The sequence below is a fragment of the Cebus imitator genome, unplaced genomic scaffold (assembly GCF_001604975.1).
Source record: "Cebus imitator isolate Cc_AM_T3 unplaced genomic scaffold, Cebus_imitator-1.0 Scaffold77, whole genome shotgun sequence".
NCBI classification, from domain to species: domain Eukaryota; kingdom Metazoa; phylum Chordata; class Mammalia; order Primates; family Cebidae; genus Cebus; species Cebus imitator.
Genome location: NW_016107392.1, coordinates 5,012,391 through 5,032,508, shown reverse-complemented (window position 1 = coordinate 5,032,508; position 20,118 = coordinate 5,012,391). Strand labels below are relative to the sequence as shown.

Below are 20,118 nucleotides of genomic sequence, written 5' to 3'. Positions count from 1 at the left end.
AGACAGAGATGGTGGCGGGGAGGTCGGAGGTGGTTAGATCCTGAGATTTACCTTAAGGAACTGGCTCATGCAATTATAGGGACTGACAAATCCGCAATCTTCAGGGCATGCTGGTGACCCAGGGAAGAGTTGATGTTGCAGCTTTTTTTTTCCCCCTGAGACGCAGTCTCACTCTGTTGCCCAGGCCGGAGTGCAGTGGCATGATCTCGGTTCACTGCAACCTCTGCCTCATGGGTTCAAGTGATTCTCATGCCTGTCTGCCTCCCAAGTAACTGGAACTACAGGCATGTGCCACCACACCCAGCTAATTTTTATGATTTTTAGTAGAGATGCGTTTTCACCGTGTTGGCCAGGCTGGTCTTGAACCCCTGATCTCAAGCGATCCACTCATCTCAGCCTCCCCAAGTGCTAGGATTACAGGTGTGAGCCAGGGCACCAGGCCAGTGTTGCAGTCTTGAGTCTGAAGGGAGTCCAGAGACAGAATTCCTTTTTCTTCAGGGACTTTATATATGAGGCCTACAAAGGATAATCTGCTTCACTCAAAGTCTACTGATATAAATGTTAACCCCATCTAAAAAAATACCTGCACAGCGACATCTAGTCTGATGCTTGACCAAGTATCTGGGTGCTGTGGCCTCACCATGCTGACACAATTAGCCATTACACCATCCTTTCAGAACAGGTGACACCCACGCTGAAGGAAAAAACCTCTAGACTCCACAGGCATTTAACCTTCTGTTGGAGACCATGATCGAGGCAAGGATTCAGAAGAGGCTACTATTTTCTTCACAGGTGAATTCCAAGCCTCACATAGCTTCCAAGGCATTTCTTGTTCCGGTTCCTGCTCACCTCTCTAGCCTGACCTCCTGGCAACTGTTCCCTCCATTCTAGCCACATGCGGTTTTCGGTTTAAAGACACTGTGTTCCTCTCTTGCTCTGCCTGAGTACACGCTATTTCCATCCTGGGATATGCCGCTGTCCCACATTTTATCTGGGTCTTCATCATTAGAGTCTCATGTTAAGAACCACATCTCCCTCAAGAGAGCTTAAACTTCCCTGACCTGACATGCTGCCAAGCTGGTCCCTGAAGACACAACAAACAGCTGCTGAATAAACAAACAAGGATGCAGATGATTCTTAAACCTTGACCTTCAGTCCTCCCAATGTCCTTGAGATTTGGTTCTGTGTCTCCAGACACTTGATGGACAGCCCCAGGTGGGAATCTCACCAGCACCGACACTGAACACGCACAGCGTGGACCCAGCTCATCTTCACTCTCACATCTGCTGTCTTCTAAGCTTAGCACAGTAGAAGGAACACAGGTTTGGGAGTCAGGGATGCCTGTTCTGAAGTCCCTGTTCTAGATCCCATTAATGGTTTAATTTTAGACCAACTGCTAACTTTCTCAGAGCGTTAGTTTTCTCATCTCTGGTATGAGGATGAAAATACCAACCCATAGGATTAGGAGATGATTAAATGAGATAATAGCTGAATAATGCCTTGTAGATGGTACAGAAATAATGAATGACACCTGGGTTCAAAAGTCCGGGGACATTTTGCTTCCCATCAGGCAACCCCTATTATCCAGGCAGTTCCTAAATCCCATCTCATAAATTCATTTTCTACATCCAGTGGCCATCCCCTCACCTAGGCCCTCCCCACCTCCTTCCTGGACCATCACAGCAGCTCTAAAAGGCTTTCCCAGCTCTGGCTATTTTCACAGTCCAGAGCCACCCACATGCTGATCCCCAGCAAGGCCTCTTCAGGACAGGGACTCTTGCCACTCAAACTCTTCCACTGTTCCCCAATAACTTAAGTTAAATCCTTTAATCACGCACCATGCGAGGCCCTCTGGGTTCTGGCCTCCAAGGACCTTTGCTACCTGATCTTCTCCTTGGTCATTTACACACACCATTGCCCAGCAAGTACAAATCGATTCCTGCCCACTCCGTACCCTGGCATTTCCCATCACTACCTATGCCTTTGCTCATGTTTCCTTGAACGAAGACACTCTCTCTCCAAGTCCTCAAGTCCAACATGACCTTTCTTTATCCATAAAGCATTTCCTGATCATACCAGCCAGAGATAACCTTTCTTTCCTGTAAACTTGTGTTGTGTCTGTCTACCTTTTATACATTTCTCTTTCCCTCTGCATTTCTTGTTTTTCTTTTTTCTAAGACATCTTGTCATTGCATCTCTGCATTTATTCTAAATTTATCTGTGCACAGAATCTTAGCTTCAAGCTCTTCGAGGGTAGCATCGTGTCCCAGCCCACACTGTCACACTCAGGAGAAGCCCCCAGTAGACGGTGGCTCTGTATTTACCTACAGAGCGCCACTGAGGAGCACAGGCCCTCATGTCAGTAGCCCATCAGCTGAGCCTTGGCATCAGCTCCTAGCACAGTGCCTGGCACAGAGCAACACCCATGTATCACCGGTAATTGAAATTATCCACAAGAGAGTCACCTAGTGTCTGTAGGATGGAAATCCCTTCCCTTTAGAATATAACATGAAAGAGAATGTGAAGAGCCTTCTCTCTCCCCATACTTCCAGATGCAAAAAGTCTTCAAGCTAACTGTCTCCCACAAGCTATACAGCTACTCTTGGCAATAAATATGGCATATAATGCTTTGGTGCATTCGGGGTGACAAAAATAATCAATTTTAACACATCAGAAACAATCATTTTTCAAAAACAGTCTCCTCTGGAGAAGGGGGTTATTCAAACAATGCCCAAAATCTTTTTGGACCTTACATTTTGAAGAGGTCCAACTTCTGTTGGTTAAAAAAAGTCTATTATATACCGTTGGTTAAAAAAAAAGTCTATTATATAATGAAAGCCTTACAACTGACTGAGAATTACAGAATTTCAGAAATAAATCCCAGTCTGTTCATCCTTAAAATAAGAAGCTATTTTTCAGGGCTTTCATTTCCAAAATTATATTATGTAAGCCACTTCAGAAATCATGTACATAACAATTCTCATTTTTCCATTAAATCTCTATTTTGAAATTTAATTAATTAATTCACCCATCCATTTTTGCAGAAATGAGATCTTGCTCCGTTGCTCAGGCTAGAGTGCAGTGGTGTGATCATAGCTCACTGCAGCCTTCAACTCCAGGGCTCAAGTGATCTTCACGGCTCAGCCTCCCAAGTAGCTAAGACTATAGATGCATGCCACCATGTGTGTCTTATTTATTTTATTTCATTTTTGTAGAGATGGGGGTCTTACTATGCTGCCCAGGCAGGTCTCAAACTCCTGGCCTCAAGCGATCCTCCCGCCTCAGCCTCCTAGAGTGCTGGGATTACAGATATGAGCCTCTGTGCCCCGCCTAAAATTTTATTTTGACTCCTTCTGGGCTCTAAAAACACACGTGTACCTCTGTTACAGTCCAGTAGTCTACAGTGCTACCTCTTTAGTCATTTATCTCACTAACCTGTGGCTTTCTGAAATGCCAGACCCATGAGCTGTTCACTTTTCACTCTGCAGTACTTTCTACTGAAATGTAGTAGCTGGCGCAGTACATGTTTATAACATGAAGCAATGACTCAAATCAGTGGTTTGATCACCTACCATATTCATGAGACCTAACTACTGGCCCCCTCCTACTGTCAAAGGACAGAGGTTTCCCACCACTGTGGATGGTCAAAAGAAGATAGAAAGTTCTTAAGCGATTCATTCAATGTGTCTTTTTTTTTCCTCTTCTCTTTCACATCTCCTTTTTGAATTACATTTAATGTGTTTATTTAGTCCCCTTGAAATAAATACTGATGGGTAAAACCAAATTAATTTAAATCACATGCTACAAAGGATAGCCAATCAAGTACCCAGCTGAGTATCTAAAATTAGTACACACACACACACACACACACACACACACACACACTCCGAAAACAAAAACATGGAAAAAGCAAAAAAGCCCTGCCTGTCCAGCCCTGTGTACCCCTCGCTGACTAGGAAGTGACCCATTTTTCAGGTATCATCCAATCATACACAGCAGGCATCAATGACCTCAGAAGCCCACACGTTCATCTCAAGACTCAGCAACATAGACACATCTACGTTCCCAAGAAGGCTTGTTGCAAGTTGGTGACAAATTGGGGAAGAATATAAAAAAAGATACATCATGGAAACATTAATCAAAAGAAATGTAGTTCATTCACAGAAATGAAGTTGGACACTAACTCACACCTTATTTTAAAAAAAAAAAAAAAAACCTCTAAATGAAATTACAGACATGACTCTCACATTTGAGCTCTCCAGATATATTGTTATGGGTTTAAGAAATACCACACTTTTGTGTCACGAAGAGAGTTCTAAAAACCAGTACATTCTGAGAAGTCCATATCTGCTACTTGGGAACTAAACCGGGTTTGTAACAACTGAATCTCTTTAGAAGACTGTTAACACCTTGCTTAAGCATACAAAAGTTGAAAATAAAAATAACTGAAGATTTCAGAATTTTTCAGTCATAACATAGTTCTTATGAAAGACAGAAAATATTATTTCATATTCTCTTAAATATTTATAAAAGCAGCACATATTTTTTCTATTTACAGAGATGGAAACTGAGGCAAGAAAATGCAATCATTCTGTTGGAAGACTATTCTACATTTCCCAAGCAATTAAGACATGACCTCAAACTAATTAAATTCTCCTGCAACATATTCTTACAAGAAAAGGGCTAAAGCCTTATTGCTTAACGAAAGATAAACAATGTGAATTATTTCAATAATTGGTCCAAGAAGCTGCAGCAGGCCACGGACTATCTTGGACACCTGCTGCCACCCTTGTTCATGTTTTCTCCTGAGATGACATGTATGTATCATAATTAACAGGTGTCCTTGATTTTCATAATAATAATATTCCAGTACGTCCCCATGTCTCCTGTACATAGCCACATGCTGCCATCTTCTGATTATGCCCAGTGGAGTGTAAACACTTTTTCATGAAAAAGCAAAATCAATAAAAGTAAAGCTCCCTATGTTTCCTTCCAGTAGTGCCCTCGGTAACAAACAGGGCAGAGACACCAACACAGAGATTACAATAGTCTCCGACATAATTCAAACAGAACTTTAAATGGATCAATGCATGTCATAAGCTTTTTTTTTTTCTGCAAGTGCCAAGCGTGCTTATGCTACTCCTCACTCTGAGATAGACAGATCATCAATGACCTTCTGGGTCACTGACTAGGGAAAGGAGTGGGAGAAAAATAAAGGGGGGGTTGCTTCCTTCCACCCTAGACCCCCTACTGCCTTGAATGAAAGAAGACAGATGGCAGCCACCTTTCCCTTTAATTAGGAGGGGCAGCTCAGAAGAGGACAGTCCTGCTCACTTGGCATTATCTTTAACAAGAGGGTTTCGACAGTAATACTCTGCTCATTCGCCCTTCTTTCAAACTGTTCTTAACTTTTCATTTACAAACTGAATTTCTGTAAATTTAATGGTGAAACAATTATATCTCTGACTACAACGCTATACATAGACGAGACACTTAAAGATGTTTGCTGAATTAATAATTCACAGATATTCCTGTAAAGAGTCTGGAATGTTTCAAATAAAATACAGCCACCTCCAGTGCTATCAGCACCACTTTGAGATAAAATGGGAATTTGCACGACACAGAGGCTCTAACTCAAATTCACGACATTCCATACTAGATCTAGAAGTTTCTGCTTTCCAGTTCCACACTCCAGTCATGCTCCTACCTTTTACCTTCAAGGTGCTGCTGTTCAAGTTGAACGCCCCCCCTCAAAAAAAAAAAAGAAAAGAAAATTCTAGAGTACAAATCAGTCCTAGATTTAGAAGGAAAGACCATTGAATAACAAATCACAAACCACTCTTCATCTCCATTTGTTCTGCATTTTCAAAAGCCACAGAACTTTGTATTAAAAGTTAATTCATCCACATTACATCTCTGGAGAGAGGATCAACATAAAAAACAAACAAGCAAAATGGAAAGCAGGGGCCACATGTCAGAATTAAGCTAATGTCACCGAATCTTCTATGAAGGTGACGAAGGCAATTCAGCACATGTTCCATAAATCTACATGGCACAAAACTCTCTAACATGAAAGAAAAGCTTAGTTGCTGTTAACGGGGTTAGGTCTCTATTTTATCTCATTTTTATATTAAATCTGTTTGTATCAACATCACTAAATAATTTATATTCTCACAGCTCTTTGCCAACACAACTTTCCTGATGTGTTTTTAAATTGCAGCCTCTTGTCTGTGACCCTTCCCGCCTCGTTTCTGCACGGTTCCTGCACAAGGACCCTCTGCCTTCACACTTGTCCTGGGGACACCTGCTTTGCCTGCTTCCAAATGGAAATCAGGGTGGCGAACTGGGGTGGTTTTGCTGGAGGTACTCCTGGTCACACCATGCAAAATGCCTTGCCCATGTCAGTCATTTACCTAATGGCAAAGTTCTTGGGCCATTAAGAAACAAAACGAAACACTTTTTGTTTTCTCCTTGATAATAAATTTCAATCTCTTACTATCTCTAAACAGCAAGCCGGCACGCTAGATATGGGAAGAGAGAAAAGATAAAAGCAGCAATCAGCTACTGAACAAACTACATCCTACTTCCCAATGAAGGGGAAAAAAACTTGGCATTTGCCAGATATTGAGTGTCTAATAATGTTAGCAAGAAAAAACACGCAGGAGAGACTAACAAAGAAACAAACAGAACTTACTTTGTTTCCCAGCACAGTAAGCAGGTCAGGAATGAGATGACGCCAATTCCACCCTCAAGGTCCCTGCTTTCACTTTAAAAGCTGTGTTAGTGCTTACATCCAGGTTTCCCGTGGAACTCCAAATGTCTGCACTTCTCAAGATGCCCCATGTTCCCAGTCCATCTCACACACTGAAGACACGCTTCTGAGATCGGGAAGCCCCGTGGTAGCCCCAGTCGACCTCTGGGTGCCACGTGGCACCTCCGCTGTTGTGACTACACACACAAGCCTGGGACACCCACTTGTTAGCTCAGGAACCAGGCGGCCAGCAGATATCTGCTCAGATGAATGTCCAGAGACTCAACTCTCTGGCATTCTCAGGTTCAAGGCTGGAAAATGCATTAAGACTAGAACCACACAGTCAGCAGAAATCTGCGCCATTAGCTCTCTCGTACTTAAACGCCTGTCTAAATAAGAGTCAAAATGAGAGGGAGTATCTTACTAGGGATGGTGACTTGCACTTGCCGTGTTTTCAAAGTACTGGGTCCTGTCTTGCTCTCTAAAACTACATGTAAGAATCCCTAAATCAGAAGTTATTTTCATTTCTTCTGTGAAAAACAAAATCAATACAAGACTGGAAAAACATATGAAATATAATTCTGCTTAAAAACGTAACCATTATTTAATCTCAACCAGCCAATATTTTTTTTAAATCCAAAGAAGAAGAAAAAAAAACACGTATAAATTTAAAGTTTGTTTTGAAAAATTACTTCATCCATGTACTGTCCAGCTCATAAAAACAAACCTTCTTCCAGTGAAACGGGACACTTTGACCTTGTTTACTGCAGTGTTTTGAAACCGCTGTCTCGTAACTCCTGACATCACCGGGGATGCATTAGCACCTTGCCTGCTGCTGGCTGCACATCCTGCTACCCCAACTCCCTTGAATCGCCCGTAGCTGAACAAACACACAACAGTAAGGACAGTGGCCTTAGAATGAAACCCACAAAACGCACGAGATCTTTACAAGTGTCACATCTCTCTGTTCGCTTTTACAAGAAAGCAAAAGCATTGTAAATCTGATACTTTTTAGGTCCTACCTACCATCCAGACCTAGTGCAGACCATTCTTTCTTCTGATCCTCTTCCCTGCCCAAGAAACGGGCCTCCTTTCTCACTGACCGCTGTACTGGCAAGAATTTCTGCCACGGAGTTTTAATATTAAGAATAGGAGTTCCCAACCTACTTTCCACCAATAAAAAGTTCCCACAAATCTTCCTGGCGCAGAATGTATTAAAGTATACTTCAGAGTTTCAAACAGCACTGTATTCTTAAGTTTCACAAAGTCAAATGTGTTTGTCTTCTTTTATGGAACACGCTTTTGGTGTTGTGCCTGCCTGTTGCATTTTTTAAGAAACAGTTTTCTCCTGTAAGCTTGACATGTTTCCCTTCTGCATTTCCCAGTTCTTCTTCTAAATACATCAAAATCAAAGCAAAGGATAGTTGCAACCACTGGAAGCAAACCACAATTGCTTTTGTGGGAACATCTCCCAAAATTCACTTCTTAAATAAAACTAAATCCTGGTCCTACAATGATAGTGCAATTTTACAGAGAAATTAAAAACCCAGGTTTAAAGTGTCTGAAATCAATTGATAACCTTTACTGAAACCACTTACAAAACATCACATCCTTAAACCACAGTCACCAAAAAATATAGAACACAAAATACATATTTGAGCAATTATAGCCCTTGTTTGTCAAAGAGGAGTAAAAGGAAAAACATCCAGAGTTAATACAATTAATTAACTCCAGCTAAAGAACTACTAAAAAGACCCTCCAAATGTCATGCTGTTACTATGACAGCTTCAAAACTGCTCTGGGAAAATGTGCTGGATTGTAAGATTCGAGATAAAACACGCGTCATCCTGCCTGCTAGAAATTACTTTCATTTATATGAGGCAGCAGAAAGGCTAAATGGCCACTTCCAATTCTGAAATATCAGATTGTTACCTTTTGGCAGATGCTGTGCTCTTCATTCAGATCATGAAAAGAGTTAATAAATAAACGAATCTCTCTCAATAACTGCAGCCCTTTTGGTTTCATTACTGCAACGATCCCACTCCTACCGTCTATCTAGTTGGTACATTATTTTTTATAATGAAAGCAGCGAAGTCTGATTCAATCTGAAAGGGAAGGGCCAAGAAAAACCCCTAACAGTCTCTCGTTTCCAAATACAAACAGAGGAGCAGACACTCACTCTGATATTTAAGGGTTAACAATAAAACAGAAAAAGAACACGGCATTTTCCCCTTAAAATTCCTGCTCTTAGGTATTCAGCCTGATTTACATTTTACGTAATCTAATGGCTCAATCAGGAAGTGAGAATTTTAAGTGCGTGAGTTATGGACGGGAGGAATCACGTGACCCACAGCAAAGAAAAGTACGCAGCAGAGGAGCATGCTAAGAAAAATAAACTAAGCAGTTAAAAAATAGTGTTTTGGGGATATATCGACCCACAAATGTATTATGGCTTTTGAGAACTAATAATTCATTTGGACGCCTTAAAAATAAATCCCCAGGACTGCTTTAAAAAATATTACAAGATCAGAGTATGGCACGGTGAGAAATTAAAGTTTAATTATCCAAGAAACTGTTTCCCTGAAGTTTATATCCGTTCATGGTTTAGGTTAAGGGCTATTTTTCATCATTATTTGAAGATCAGATAATACTAATACAGTCAAACAAAACACGGGTTGCTGCAATGTTTACTGAAGCTTTATTTATATATATATATATATAGCGCATGGGTTCCTGGAGCCCAAAGAAGAAAGTTGCTCAGATTTATCCAGACCCCACGTAAGTTTATAGATTTCAAGGAGTTACTGTATTTTATTATAGCAAATACATTCTTCAAGAGGAAAATGTTAAGGCCACAGAAACCTTCACCTCAGGTATCAAAGCTTGTACTAGGTCATCATTAAATAGTATCTGAATTATTCTTATGTGTTCCGTAAGTTATGCCACAAATATCAGACCAAGTACATTCAGTTTAGAAACAAAAAAGTGGGAGATAAAGGTGAAAACATTCTAATAGGTGTAATGGGCTGACCGACCGATGACTTCATATTACAAAGCTACTTAAGACATATTTTACTTTTCTACAATAGAATGTACTAACATTTGAAATTCAAAAGATTTGGCCTGTGGCTACTTTGTTTCTCAATGCAATTCCTGTTAGTAATATGTTAATAAGCAATCATTTATTAATACCAATAATAAAAAATTAACATGGTTGAGGAGCAGCTATATCTCATAGCCTTTACTTTTATCAATTTAATGCTTAATACCAAAATACTATTCATACTTTTATTTCAGCCTATTAAAAAAATTTATACCATAACTCTGGGCAAGTGGCAGAGTGGGGTCAGTAACAGGAATCAGTTCTAGGTATTTCTTTATTCTTAGCTCATCTTCCTTCAATTCTTAAACACAAGAGGTATAGGGGGGAAAGAAGAGACTGATAGGAAAGACAGAAACCTTTTGGAAGGGAAGCTTAAGGTAGATTAAAAAAAGTTAGGGAAGGCAAGAAGCACACAGTCTTCTAGATGGGGTATTACATGACATCCACCATCATCATACTAAACTTGATATCCTATTTGTTGACTGAATTAAGGAAAGATGAACTAGTTACCAAGAAATATACCCAGCAGACTGATTCATGGCAAACCTAGCTCAGCCACTTGCCTAGACTTTCGTTTATTTAGGATTAATCTCAGAGTATGTACTTTTCAACTCCCTCGTTCTATGAATGAATCTTGGGTCTGGTCTCAGCTGTCTGTCAATTACCTGTGTAATACAGCAAAGTCTCTTAACTTCTCTAATTTCCTGAAATATTAAATAGTTACCTTTTGAGAGATATTGCATTCTTCATTCAGACCACAAGAAGAGTAATCAGTAAATGAATCTTTGAGTAATCAGAACCATTTTTATTTCATTCCTGCAACTGTATCACTAATCAGAAAATTAGAGAAGTTAAGAGACTTTGTTATGTCACAGAGATAGGTGAGTGAACTGAAACCAGACCCAAGATTTTGGACTTTCCCAGCCTAGGACTCTTTTTCACTATGTGCTGCCTTACAACTGTCACCTGAGGTTCTGGTAACTCTCCAACTAGCTAAGCCCTGGTTACTTATGCTAGTCATCGAAAAATCAAATAATCAGGACCCAGAGACCCTTGCTCTGGGCCACCTCCTTCCTAACTCACAGGCCCACTGACCCTCCCAGCAGCCAGTGCTGAGCCTCCTACCTCATCAGCTGGGAGGAGACAGGGCAGGTTCCAGGCTGAGGGGCACAGCTTCTGAGGTGGTTCCAGTCTGTTTCCCTGGCTCATTCCTTCCACTGGTACTCATAGCTTCCTCATTTTTCCCAATGGGAAAATCAAGGCACTAAAATAAGAAAAAGCACTTGTTTTGGTTCATGTCACAGCTGTACTGGGATTTTGGATAAACACAAGAACCAGATAATAGTCTAGAAAAAGGAAAATTAACTCTTCCTTCGTAACATTCACCAAAATTAATTCTGTGGAGATTAAAGAGTTAAATGTAAAAGGAAAAAAAAGAAGAAGAAAACTAAAGTAGTAGAAAATATTTCTGAATTTGGGATGAAAAAAGATTTAGCTTTACAGAAGCAATAAAGAAAGTAACAAAAGGCAAGGTAATCCAACTGCAACAAAATGTAAAACCCCTATGTAAAAAACCAGCAAGCAGAATTAAAAGGTGAGCAAAAAAAGGCCAGGTGTGTTGGCTCACACCTGTAATCCTAACACTCTGGGAGGTTGAGGCAGGAGGATGGCTCAAGATCTGGAGACCAGCCTGGGCAACACAATGCGACCCTGTTCCTACAAAATATTTAAAAACTAGCCAGGTGTGGTGGCACGTATGTGCGGTCCTAGCAGAGGCTAGGGGTATTGCTTGAACCCTAGAGTTCCAGGCTGCTATGACTGCATCACTGCATTCCAGCCTGGGTGACAGAGGGAGGCCTTGTCTCTAAATAAACTAAAAAGCAAAAAATAGCTGTACCAGGAAAATACTCTCTATAGTATTTGAACGTAAAAGGTAAAATGTATTAACAGACAATTCACACAAAAATATAAAAAGCCAATTCATATGAAAAAAATGTTGGATTTCATGAGCAAACACCAGAATGCATTTCACCAATCACAAAGATGGACAACAAAAAAAGGAAAGCTCATGCAATGGGATGAGACAGCCATTTCAAGAAATCAGCGATATATGTATTTTTTAAGCCTTCAAACTGTTTTGACTCCTAAGATGTTTATGAATATCTCCTAAGGAAATCATCACAGATACACAGGAAAATAACTATACAAGGGAATACTCAGTGAAAATATGAAACAGAGAACAACTCAAACATCCAAAGGTGAAATGGAGCATGTGACTAAGCAGATCACAGTCAAAATTCATACATTTAAATCATGATTTTTGGAGAATGCTTAATGATATTGGAGATGACAAAATATCATGTTAGGGGCAAATGCTGAATAGAAAATCGTACATAAACATGATACTAATGTCGCCAGGTAAGAAAGTGAAGAAGGGAGGGACAACCTGGTCTTGAGACTGGATTAGGAGACATTAAAAAAGCTTAGAAAGGGCAGAGACATTTGATTTTTATTACTTCTTTATAATCTTGGGATGTTTGGCATTTTCTGTAATATTTTTATAACTGGAAAAATTTCTTTATGCGAATTACCACTCTGTAAATATTTCTCAGCTGTATAAAATCACAAAAATATTTGCAAATACTTTTTAATAAGAAATTTTTTTTTGAGATGGGGTCTTCATGGGGAGTGCAATGGTACAATCAAAGCTCACTGTAACCTCGAACTCCTGGGCTCAAGCCATCCTTCAGTCTCAGTCTCCCAGCTACTCAGGCATGAACCACCACACCCAGCCAGAAATTCTTATTATTAAACGCAAAGAAGAAGGTGCAAAACAATATGATCTTTCCTATGTAAAAATTTACATGAAAGAGACTGGAAGCCTATGCATCAGAATGTTAACAGTTGTTGCTTTTAGGCAGTGCCATTGTGTATAATATTTTTCTATACATACACCTTATAAATTTTCTGATCATCATATATCGTTTTGTAATAAGAAATAGATAATATCACAACTAGAGGATTGATACATCAAGAAGCTGCTACTATCAACACTTAAATTTCAAAATGCAGAATATCAATAGCTACAAAAATCTGCCTTATGACCAAGGGATTTTTTTTTTTTTTTTTTTAATTTAGGAACCACTGGTATACCTTCAGAAAACAGCAGGAATTGGTGTGTGTAGGAGGTGGTATTGAATCCTATCTTTTCAGCTGTCAAACTGTTTTCTCTAGGCAGCAGTTCTGTGAGGGTCCTCCTGAAATATGAGAACCTTGATAGTTGGGACATTACCAGAAAAATGGCCCAAAGGTCGATCGGGGGAGGAACAGTAAATGATCAAAAGAGTAAGGCAGGAGTCCATGAAAACAGGGGTCAATAGAGAAGGATCGATCCATCATTTGATCCAAATGAACTGAAAGCAGGAACTAAAACAGGTATTTGTACATCCACATCCATAACAGCATTATTCACAACAGCCAAAACATGGGAGCAATCCGTGTCCATCAACCTGTGGCCATCACATGGATATATAAAATGTGGTATATCCACACAGCAGAATATTATTCGGCCTTAAAAAGCAAAGAAATCACGTCCACGCTACAGTGTTGTTGTAATCCTGCAACATTAGATGAACCTAGAAGACACTGTGCTAAGCGAAATAAGCCAGTTACAAACGGACAAATACTGTAGGGTGTCACTTATTTGAGGTACCTAGAATAGCCAAATTCAAAGAAACAGAAAGTATGATGGTGGTTGCTGGGGGTGGGGGGTGGGGGGAGGGGGGAGGAGGGAACAGGGAGTTGTTGTTTAATGAGGATAGAGTTTCTGTTTTGCAAGATGAAGAGATTCCGGAGATGGATGATAGTGATGGGTGCCCCACAATACGAATGTATTTAATGCCAATGACATGGATACTTAAAGATGGTTAAGATGGTCATTTTTATGTTATGTATGTTACCACAATTAAAATATATACGTATGTATTTTAAGGATCTGTATTTACATATAGATACAGTCTTATCTGTGTATGTGTGTGTATTTCATACATAAATATATGAAAGAAAGAAAAAAACCTTCCTAATTAAAAGTCCTGAATAAGTTTCTGATCTGGCTTGCCAGAAAGGTTTAAGGAGTGTCGATGGTGCAAGCATCACAACGACCTTACTTCTGAGACTAAATTCTTTCAATATAATTATAGAAGTCAGCTCAGAAGTGAAAATCCAGATCAAAAGTGAAAATAAGCAGGGACACTGTGTTTAATTTGAACATAATATTCCAAACTTCTTCATGGTTTTTTTTGAGACCCTCTCATAATAGCCAGCTTGGAAAAATTCCCCGCAACTAGGAAAGAACCTACAAATCCAAGCAACATGATGACATTTTCTCGTTAACTAACAGGAGAAAACATAAGAATAAGGGAAACTCTGAGTGTCCTTAAAATGTACTTGATACCCATTCCACATTATTACCACAGATTTAAAGAATTCTAGGGCTATACAGAAGCTCTCAGACAGAACTGTTCCAGGACTTGGATGTCTAAAGAGGCTTGCCCAATGTCACTGAGAAATGCCAGATCTAAAGACAAGCCCATGGGGGAGAGTTCTGTTTTGTTTGTTGTGTTATATTTTATTTTATTTTAGTTATTTATTTTTTGAGACGGAGTCTTGCTCTGTTGCCAGGCTGGAGTGCAGTGGCACAATCCCAGCTCACTGCAACCTCCGTCTCCCAGGTTCAAGAGATTCTCCTGCCTCAGCCTCTTGAGTAGCTGGGACTACAGGTGTGTGCCACCACGCCCAGCTAATTTTTCTGTATTTTTAGTAGAGACAGGGTTTCACCATGTTGGTCACACTGGTCTTGAACTCCTGACCTGAGGTGATCCGCCTGCCTCGGCCTCCCAAAGTGCTGGGATTAGAGGCGTGAGCCACCACGCCCGGACCTGTTTTATCTTTTAAAGAGGTGGCTATTTAAAGATAAGAAAGCAACGCATAATTGGAATGCTCTTTCTGCGAGTCATTTGATTCATTAATTTTGTTCAAAAAATACCTGTGTACATCTTGTATAATTCTGCCCAGGCACTGGGCTAGGTGCTGGATAATGAACAGTATTTCCTGCAGCAAACTGGCAATTATAATATAAATGGGACATACAGTGCTATTGGTACACTTAAGAGGGGGGCTCTATTGTGGTCTAGCTAGATTGGTTGAAGACGGCAACCCGAAGTTTGCCATCTTTTTAAATAATAATAATAATAAAATTTTTTAATAATAATAATAATAATAATCACTGTTATCACAGCAAGCTTTACTGACCATCACTATAGGTCAGATAGGGCTTTACACACTTTCTATGCATGAAATAATTTAATCTTCACCACAACCCTATAAAGTAGAATCTTACGGATGAGGAAATTGAGGCACAGAGAGGTCACACAGCTCCTAAGCAGTGAAGTCAGACCAGATTGCATGCTCTCCCAAAATCTGCTTCTAGGGAAACCCAAGCAAAGACAAGACAGGAATGAAACTTAAGGAGCAGAACATTCGGGAAAGAACTGAGAAGCTCTGAATAAGAAAAGAGGGAAAAATAGGGTAGAGTTACTACAGATGGGAAAGGCTGAGGAAGGATGGAAGTGATACAAAGCCCATGACCAAGAGCTCCAGGGCAGGAGTGATTGATTTACAGTTGGGATTTTCATGACGCTCTGCAGGGTGAGAAACAACTCTCTTCTCCAACTCCCCATGAACTTGCTAGCGCTGTAATGACCTGGTCAAGCACAGGCTGGAACACACGCTCTGCAGAGGCCCCCATCAATCTGGCTACAGGACATTTAACAAATGGGTAAGAACTGAAGCAGGGAAGGAGCAGGATGAGGATGCTTTTAAAAGCATTGTCCTGAATGCAGGCAGAGAATGGATTAGGGGAAATTTAGCAGGGAGAAGGTTGCTAATCCATTCATATAGGTAAAAAGTAATGGTGACCAAGAAGGACATGACAGACAGATAAAGTAGATGGGTTTGAAAACTGTTGATACGTAGAATTTTGACCAGATTTGGCTTCTTACTGGATTCTGAAGGTGAGGAGAAAGGATCAGTAAGTCACAAGTTTCATGCTTGGGTATCTGGATCAATGTGGAACTTCTTGGACATGAGGTGCCACCAAGATATCCAAGTGCAGATGTCAGTGGGCATGGGAATATCAGTGGGGAGCTTAGAGACTGATAGAACCTGAAAAGGACAAGGAGAAGAAGAAGCAAGAAGGGTAGGCTGGGTCTTCAAAGGTCAGGGAGGAGAACACATCAAACCCTGCTCGCCATTGAGAGGCTGGGGAAGACAAGAATCCAAATGCATCTGGAAAGAGAGGAGGGCGACTACTGGCTTTGGCTAGAGCAGAAACCACTTGGTCAGTCTGGCAGAAGCCAGACTGGCTCATCCTGAGGGGTGGGCAGGAGTGAGGACAGGGAGGGAGTAATTAGAGACAATTCTTCCAGAAGGCTGGCCCTGGCAGGAGAAGTGAATGGACAGGTAATGAAAGGCAAGGTGATACTGAAGGCCTGTGGTGTTTAAAATGGGAAAGACTTGAGTAGGTTTCAGTGCTCACAGGAGAAAGTTAGTGGGGAATAAAAAGTACACGACCAGAGAGAGAAAGTCTTTGAAAAGGTGAGAGGGAAGGGGTGGGGTTTGGGGCCTTGGACAAGAGGAAGGACTCCCCTTCTGCTGAAATAGGGGGCAAAGAAAGCCAGGCAGGTACAGATCAGGACTGCTGATTTTTTTTTTTTTTTTGTTTTTTTTTTTTTTGAGACGGAGTTTCACTCATGTTACCCAGGCTGGAGTGCAGTGGCGCGATCTCGGCTCACCGCAACCTCTGCCTCCCGGGTTCAAGCAATTGTCCTGCCTCAGCCTCTATGAGAAATATCTGGCTCTAAAACAAAAACGGAGCTGTCTAGCAGAATGGTTGTCAAGAGGTATATTCAACTTACAGAGTTAAACTGATGTGTGTATGGCGCAGTTCAGAAACCCTTTCTATTTAGAATCTAGAAACGGATGTTTTCAGCCACATACAGGCATATGGGAATTAGCAGTAAGACTGCGTCTAAAAGGCACGAGAAACGTATATTTCAAACTGCTCTACTGTGTGTTCATTCCCTTAGTACCTGGGATGACAAGTGTGCACCACCACGCCCGGCTAATTTTTTTTTTTTTTTTTTTTNTTTTTTTGAGATGGAGTTTCGCTCTTCTTGCCCACGCTGGAGTGCAATGGCACAATCTTGGCTCACTGCAACCTCTGCCTCCCGGGTTCAAGCAATTGTCCTGCCTCAGCCTCCAGAGTAGCTGGGAATACAGGCATGCACCACCACGCCCAGCTAATTTTTGTATTTTCAGTAGAGATGGGGTTTCTCCATGCTGGTCAGGCTAATCTCAAACTCCTGACCTCAGGTGATCTGTCCGCCCCCCGAAGTGCTGGGATTACAGGCGTGAGCCACCTCGCCCAGGAGAGGAGTGCTGATTTAAAGCGAGAACCTGAGTGACTACCTTCTGGCCTCTCTTCCCTCCATGACACAGGAGGGACGGCCAGTTACTGACAGTAAGTAGTGACATGGAGGAGGTGGAGAGTGGGCAGTGTGTGCACAGCTGCTGGGAGATGCAGGGGCCCTGGGGTGGCACGGACCAGCTGCTGGAGAATAGAAAGCTGCTCCCTCAACTGTGTTTCTCACACCTGCCATGTCATGGGGGCCACATCCCTGTCCTCTATGCATCTGTGGCATTTATCCAACAACACTAGGAACATAAAACCATGACTACATGCTGAGCAGGCCTTGTGAGAAGTCTCATGTTCCATGTAGTGAGATAAGGAAGTCAGCTGTAGTAAATGACATCGATTTTCTATAGGCCTTCACCACATATGTACGGCAGAGAAGACAATGGTCTACACAGAACATGACGGCCCTCCTGTGACAACATGCAGCACAATCTCTCTTCATTCTACAGTCAAACCCCATCTGTCTGTGCCACCAAAATGGGATTTTGACAGAAATCACAACATGAGTAGCACATTAACGGACCTTCATGTTTGGTCTGAGCTGATTTTGTTTCTGGCGCTGTCAACCCTATTAAATGCGAGCAGGTGATTACAGTCCAGGCGCTTCCTGCCTGCCCGAGCCATGTGGGGAACCTGAGTGCGGACAGGCCTGTCCTGGCCACTTCTCCCAGGCTCGGCTCTCATTCCCGCTTTTGCCAGGAAACTGCTAGAGAAAGCAGAAACAGGGGCCAGGAGCTGAGCCCAGAGATACAAGTCCAAACACAGGCTTGGGAAGGTGGTATTTCAGATGAGTGGAGAGGAGGATGTAAACTTGAAACGTGTCTTTCCTTGTAAAGTCCTTTTGTAGAGACAAATAATTCTGGTAATGAATATGAAGCATCCCTGGTTATTTTCAGAGCATGCATCTCCCAAGGCGCTCAAAAAGACTTTCATTCTATATCCTTCTGGGAGAGAATGGGAATTAATAACAAACCCGACCGCTTCAGCCCAACTGGGGAGTCTATCTAAGAGTGAGACAGTTGAATCCCAGGAGAGTGGAATGCACTTTTGCTTTATATGCTTTTCCTTTACTAAGTCCTTCTTCGGTGTTCTTTAACTGTAAAGTTAATATATCATTGCCAGCCAGCAGTTACACAGTGCTGTCTAGGAACCAGGCACAGCTCTAACCCTTTTGTATACTTTAACCCAAACCCTGAGGCAGGTACTCTTAATTCTCCCCCTTTAGTGGGGGACGCAGGAACATGGATTCCTTTGCCCATGCTGAGTAGCAGAGTTGGTATTCCAAGCCAGGCAGCCCAGCCCCAGAGTCCTGCACGAATCACTTCCCAACACCACCGCACCACGAAAGCGCCACATCAAAGTCCGAAAATGCAGGTGTCAAAAGACAGCATCACCGTTTATTTCACCTTTCTAACAGAATAATTCGGGTGCATTTCCTACTCTATTCAGCCTTTGGTTTTCAAATCAAGGAATCTTTTAAAAGAAATAAAGTTCTATATTCAAATAAACATGCTCAACCAAACCGTTTACAAAAAACCTTTCCAAGTAGAGATTCTACTCATAGACAAGGCTTGCTGAGAATCAGATTTACTTTTGCATACGATATGCTTGTTATTAAAATAATTTTTCTTTTACAATCCTCTTTACGTTTTGAAAAAGTCTTACTTAAGAGTATTTATTTTTTGTCTGGTCCACATTTCATTATAATGAGTTCCAAATCACTCATTTTGAATCCACACATATTCAACTTTTCGGATAAGAAAAATGAAGTTAATTTTGTTCTCGACGTCGCCCGCAGGCTCAGGCTAGATCTCACTTTTTACGGTCTATTTCTGTGCAGATAAGAGCATCACATTTAACATGGGAATGTTGGAACTTCTAGAGGCTTGAGCAGGGTTAGCTTCATAAAACAAGCAAAAAATGCCTCCTGCCACATACAGCCTCCATCAGTGATCTTTGACCTAAATCCTTCATGATATGAAAGTTAAAGACTATGCCAGTCGCTTGAGGCTTGACCAGTGTGAACTGTTATTTCCTAGACTTGAATGCCTGCTGCATGTGGTCTACACAAACATTCTTTAAGTTCCTCTGAAATAGACCCACACATATATGGAAAACTGATCTCCAAGAAAGGCGCCAAAGCAATTCAATGGAAAAAGAAAAGTCTTTCCAACAATCCATATTAGAACTGGGAAAATATATGCAAAAATATGAACCTTGACCTCTACTTAACCCCATATACAAAAACCAATTGGAAATAGATTCATAAACTAAAGCATAAAAGCTAACAGAAAGCATAAAAGCTATCTGCTTAATCTTGGGGAGGCAAAGATCACTTAGGAAACAAACAAAAAAAATACAGATAACAGATTTTTTAATTTTTAAAAATATATTTTATTTTTTGTAAAGAGACGAGGTCTTGCTATGTGACCCAGGCTGCTCCTGAACTCCTGGGCTAAAGTGGTTCTCCTGCCTTGGCCTCCCAAAGGGGAAAAAAATTGATCAATGAAATTATTTCAAAATTAAAACCTTCTGCTCATCAAAAGACACTTTAAAAAATAGAAGGTCGGCCGGGCGCAGTGGCTCAAGCCTGTAATCCCAGCACTTTGGGGGGCCGAGGCGGGTGGATCACGAGGTCAAGAGATCAAGACCATCCTGGTCAACATGGTGAAACCCCATCTCTACTAAAACTACAAAAAAATTAGCTGGGCATGGTGGCACATGCCTGTA

The 20,118-nt window shown here is 41.2% G+C and overlaps 1 protein-coding gene across 4 annotated transcripts in view; it reads right to left on the bottom strand.

Annotated features, from left to right (window-relative positions):
* LOC108307292 overlaps nucleotides 1-20,118 on the bottom strand; it is a 242,332-nt gene that overhangs the window by 64,818 nt on the left and 157,396 nt on the right. For 2 of the 4 annotated variants that reach the window (XR_005200969.1, XR_005200972.1), the window contains one exon: nucleotides 9,361-11,118. The exons of 1 other annotated variant lie outside the window; for it this stretch is intronic. The gene's annotated coding sequence lies outside the window, so the exon portion shown is untranslated. Of the gene's footprint in view, nucleotides 1-9,360; nucleotides 11,119-20,118 lie in introns of those variants that run through there. One more of the 4 variants, XR_005200970.1, reaches the window with a different exon arrangement.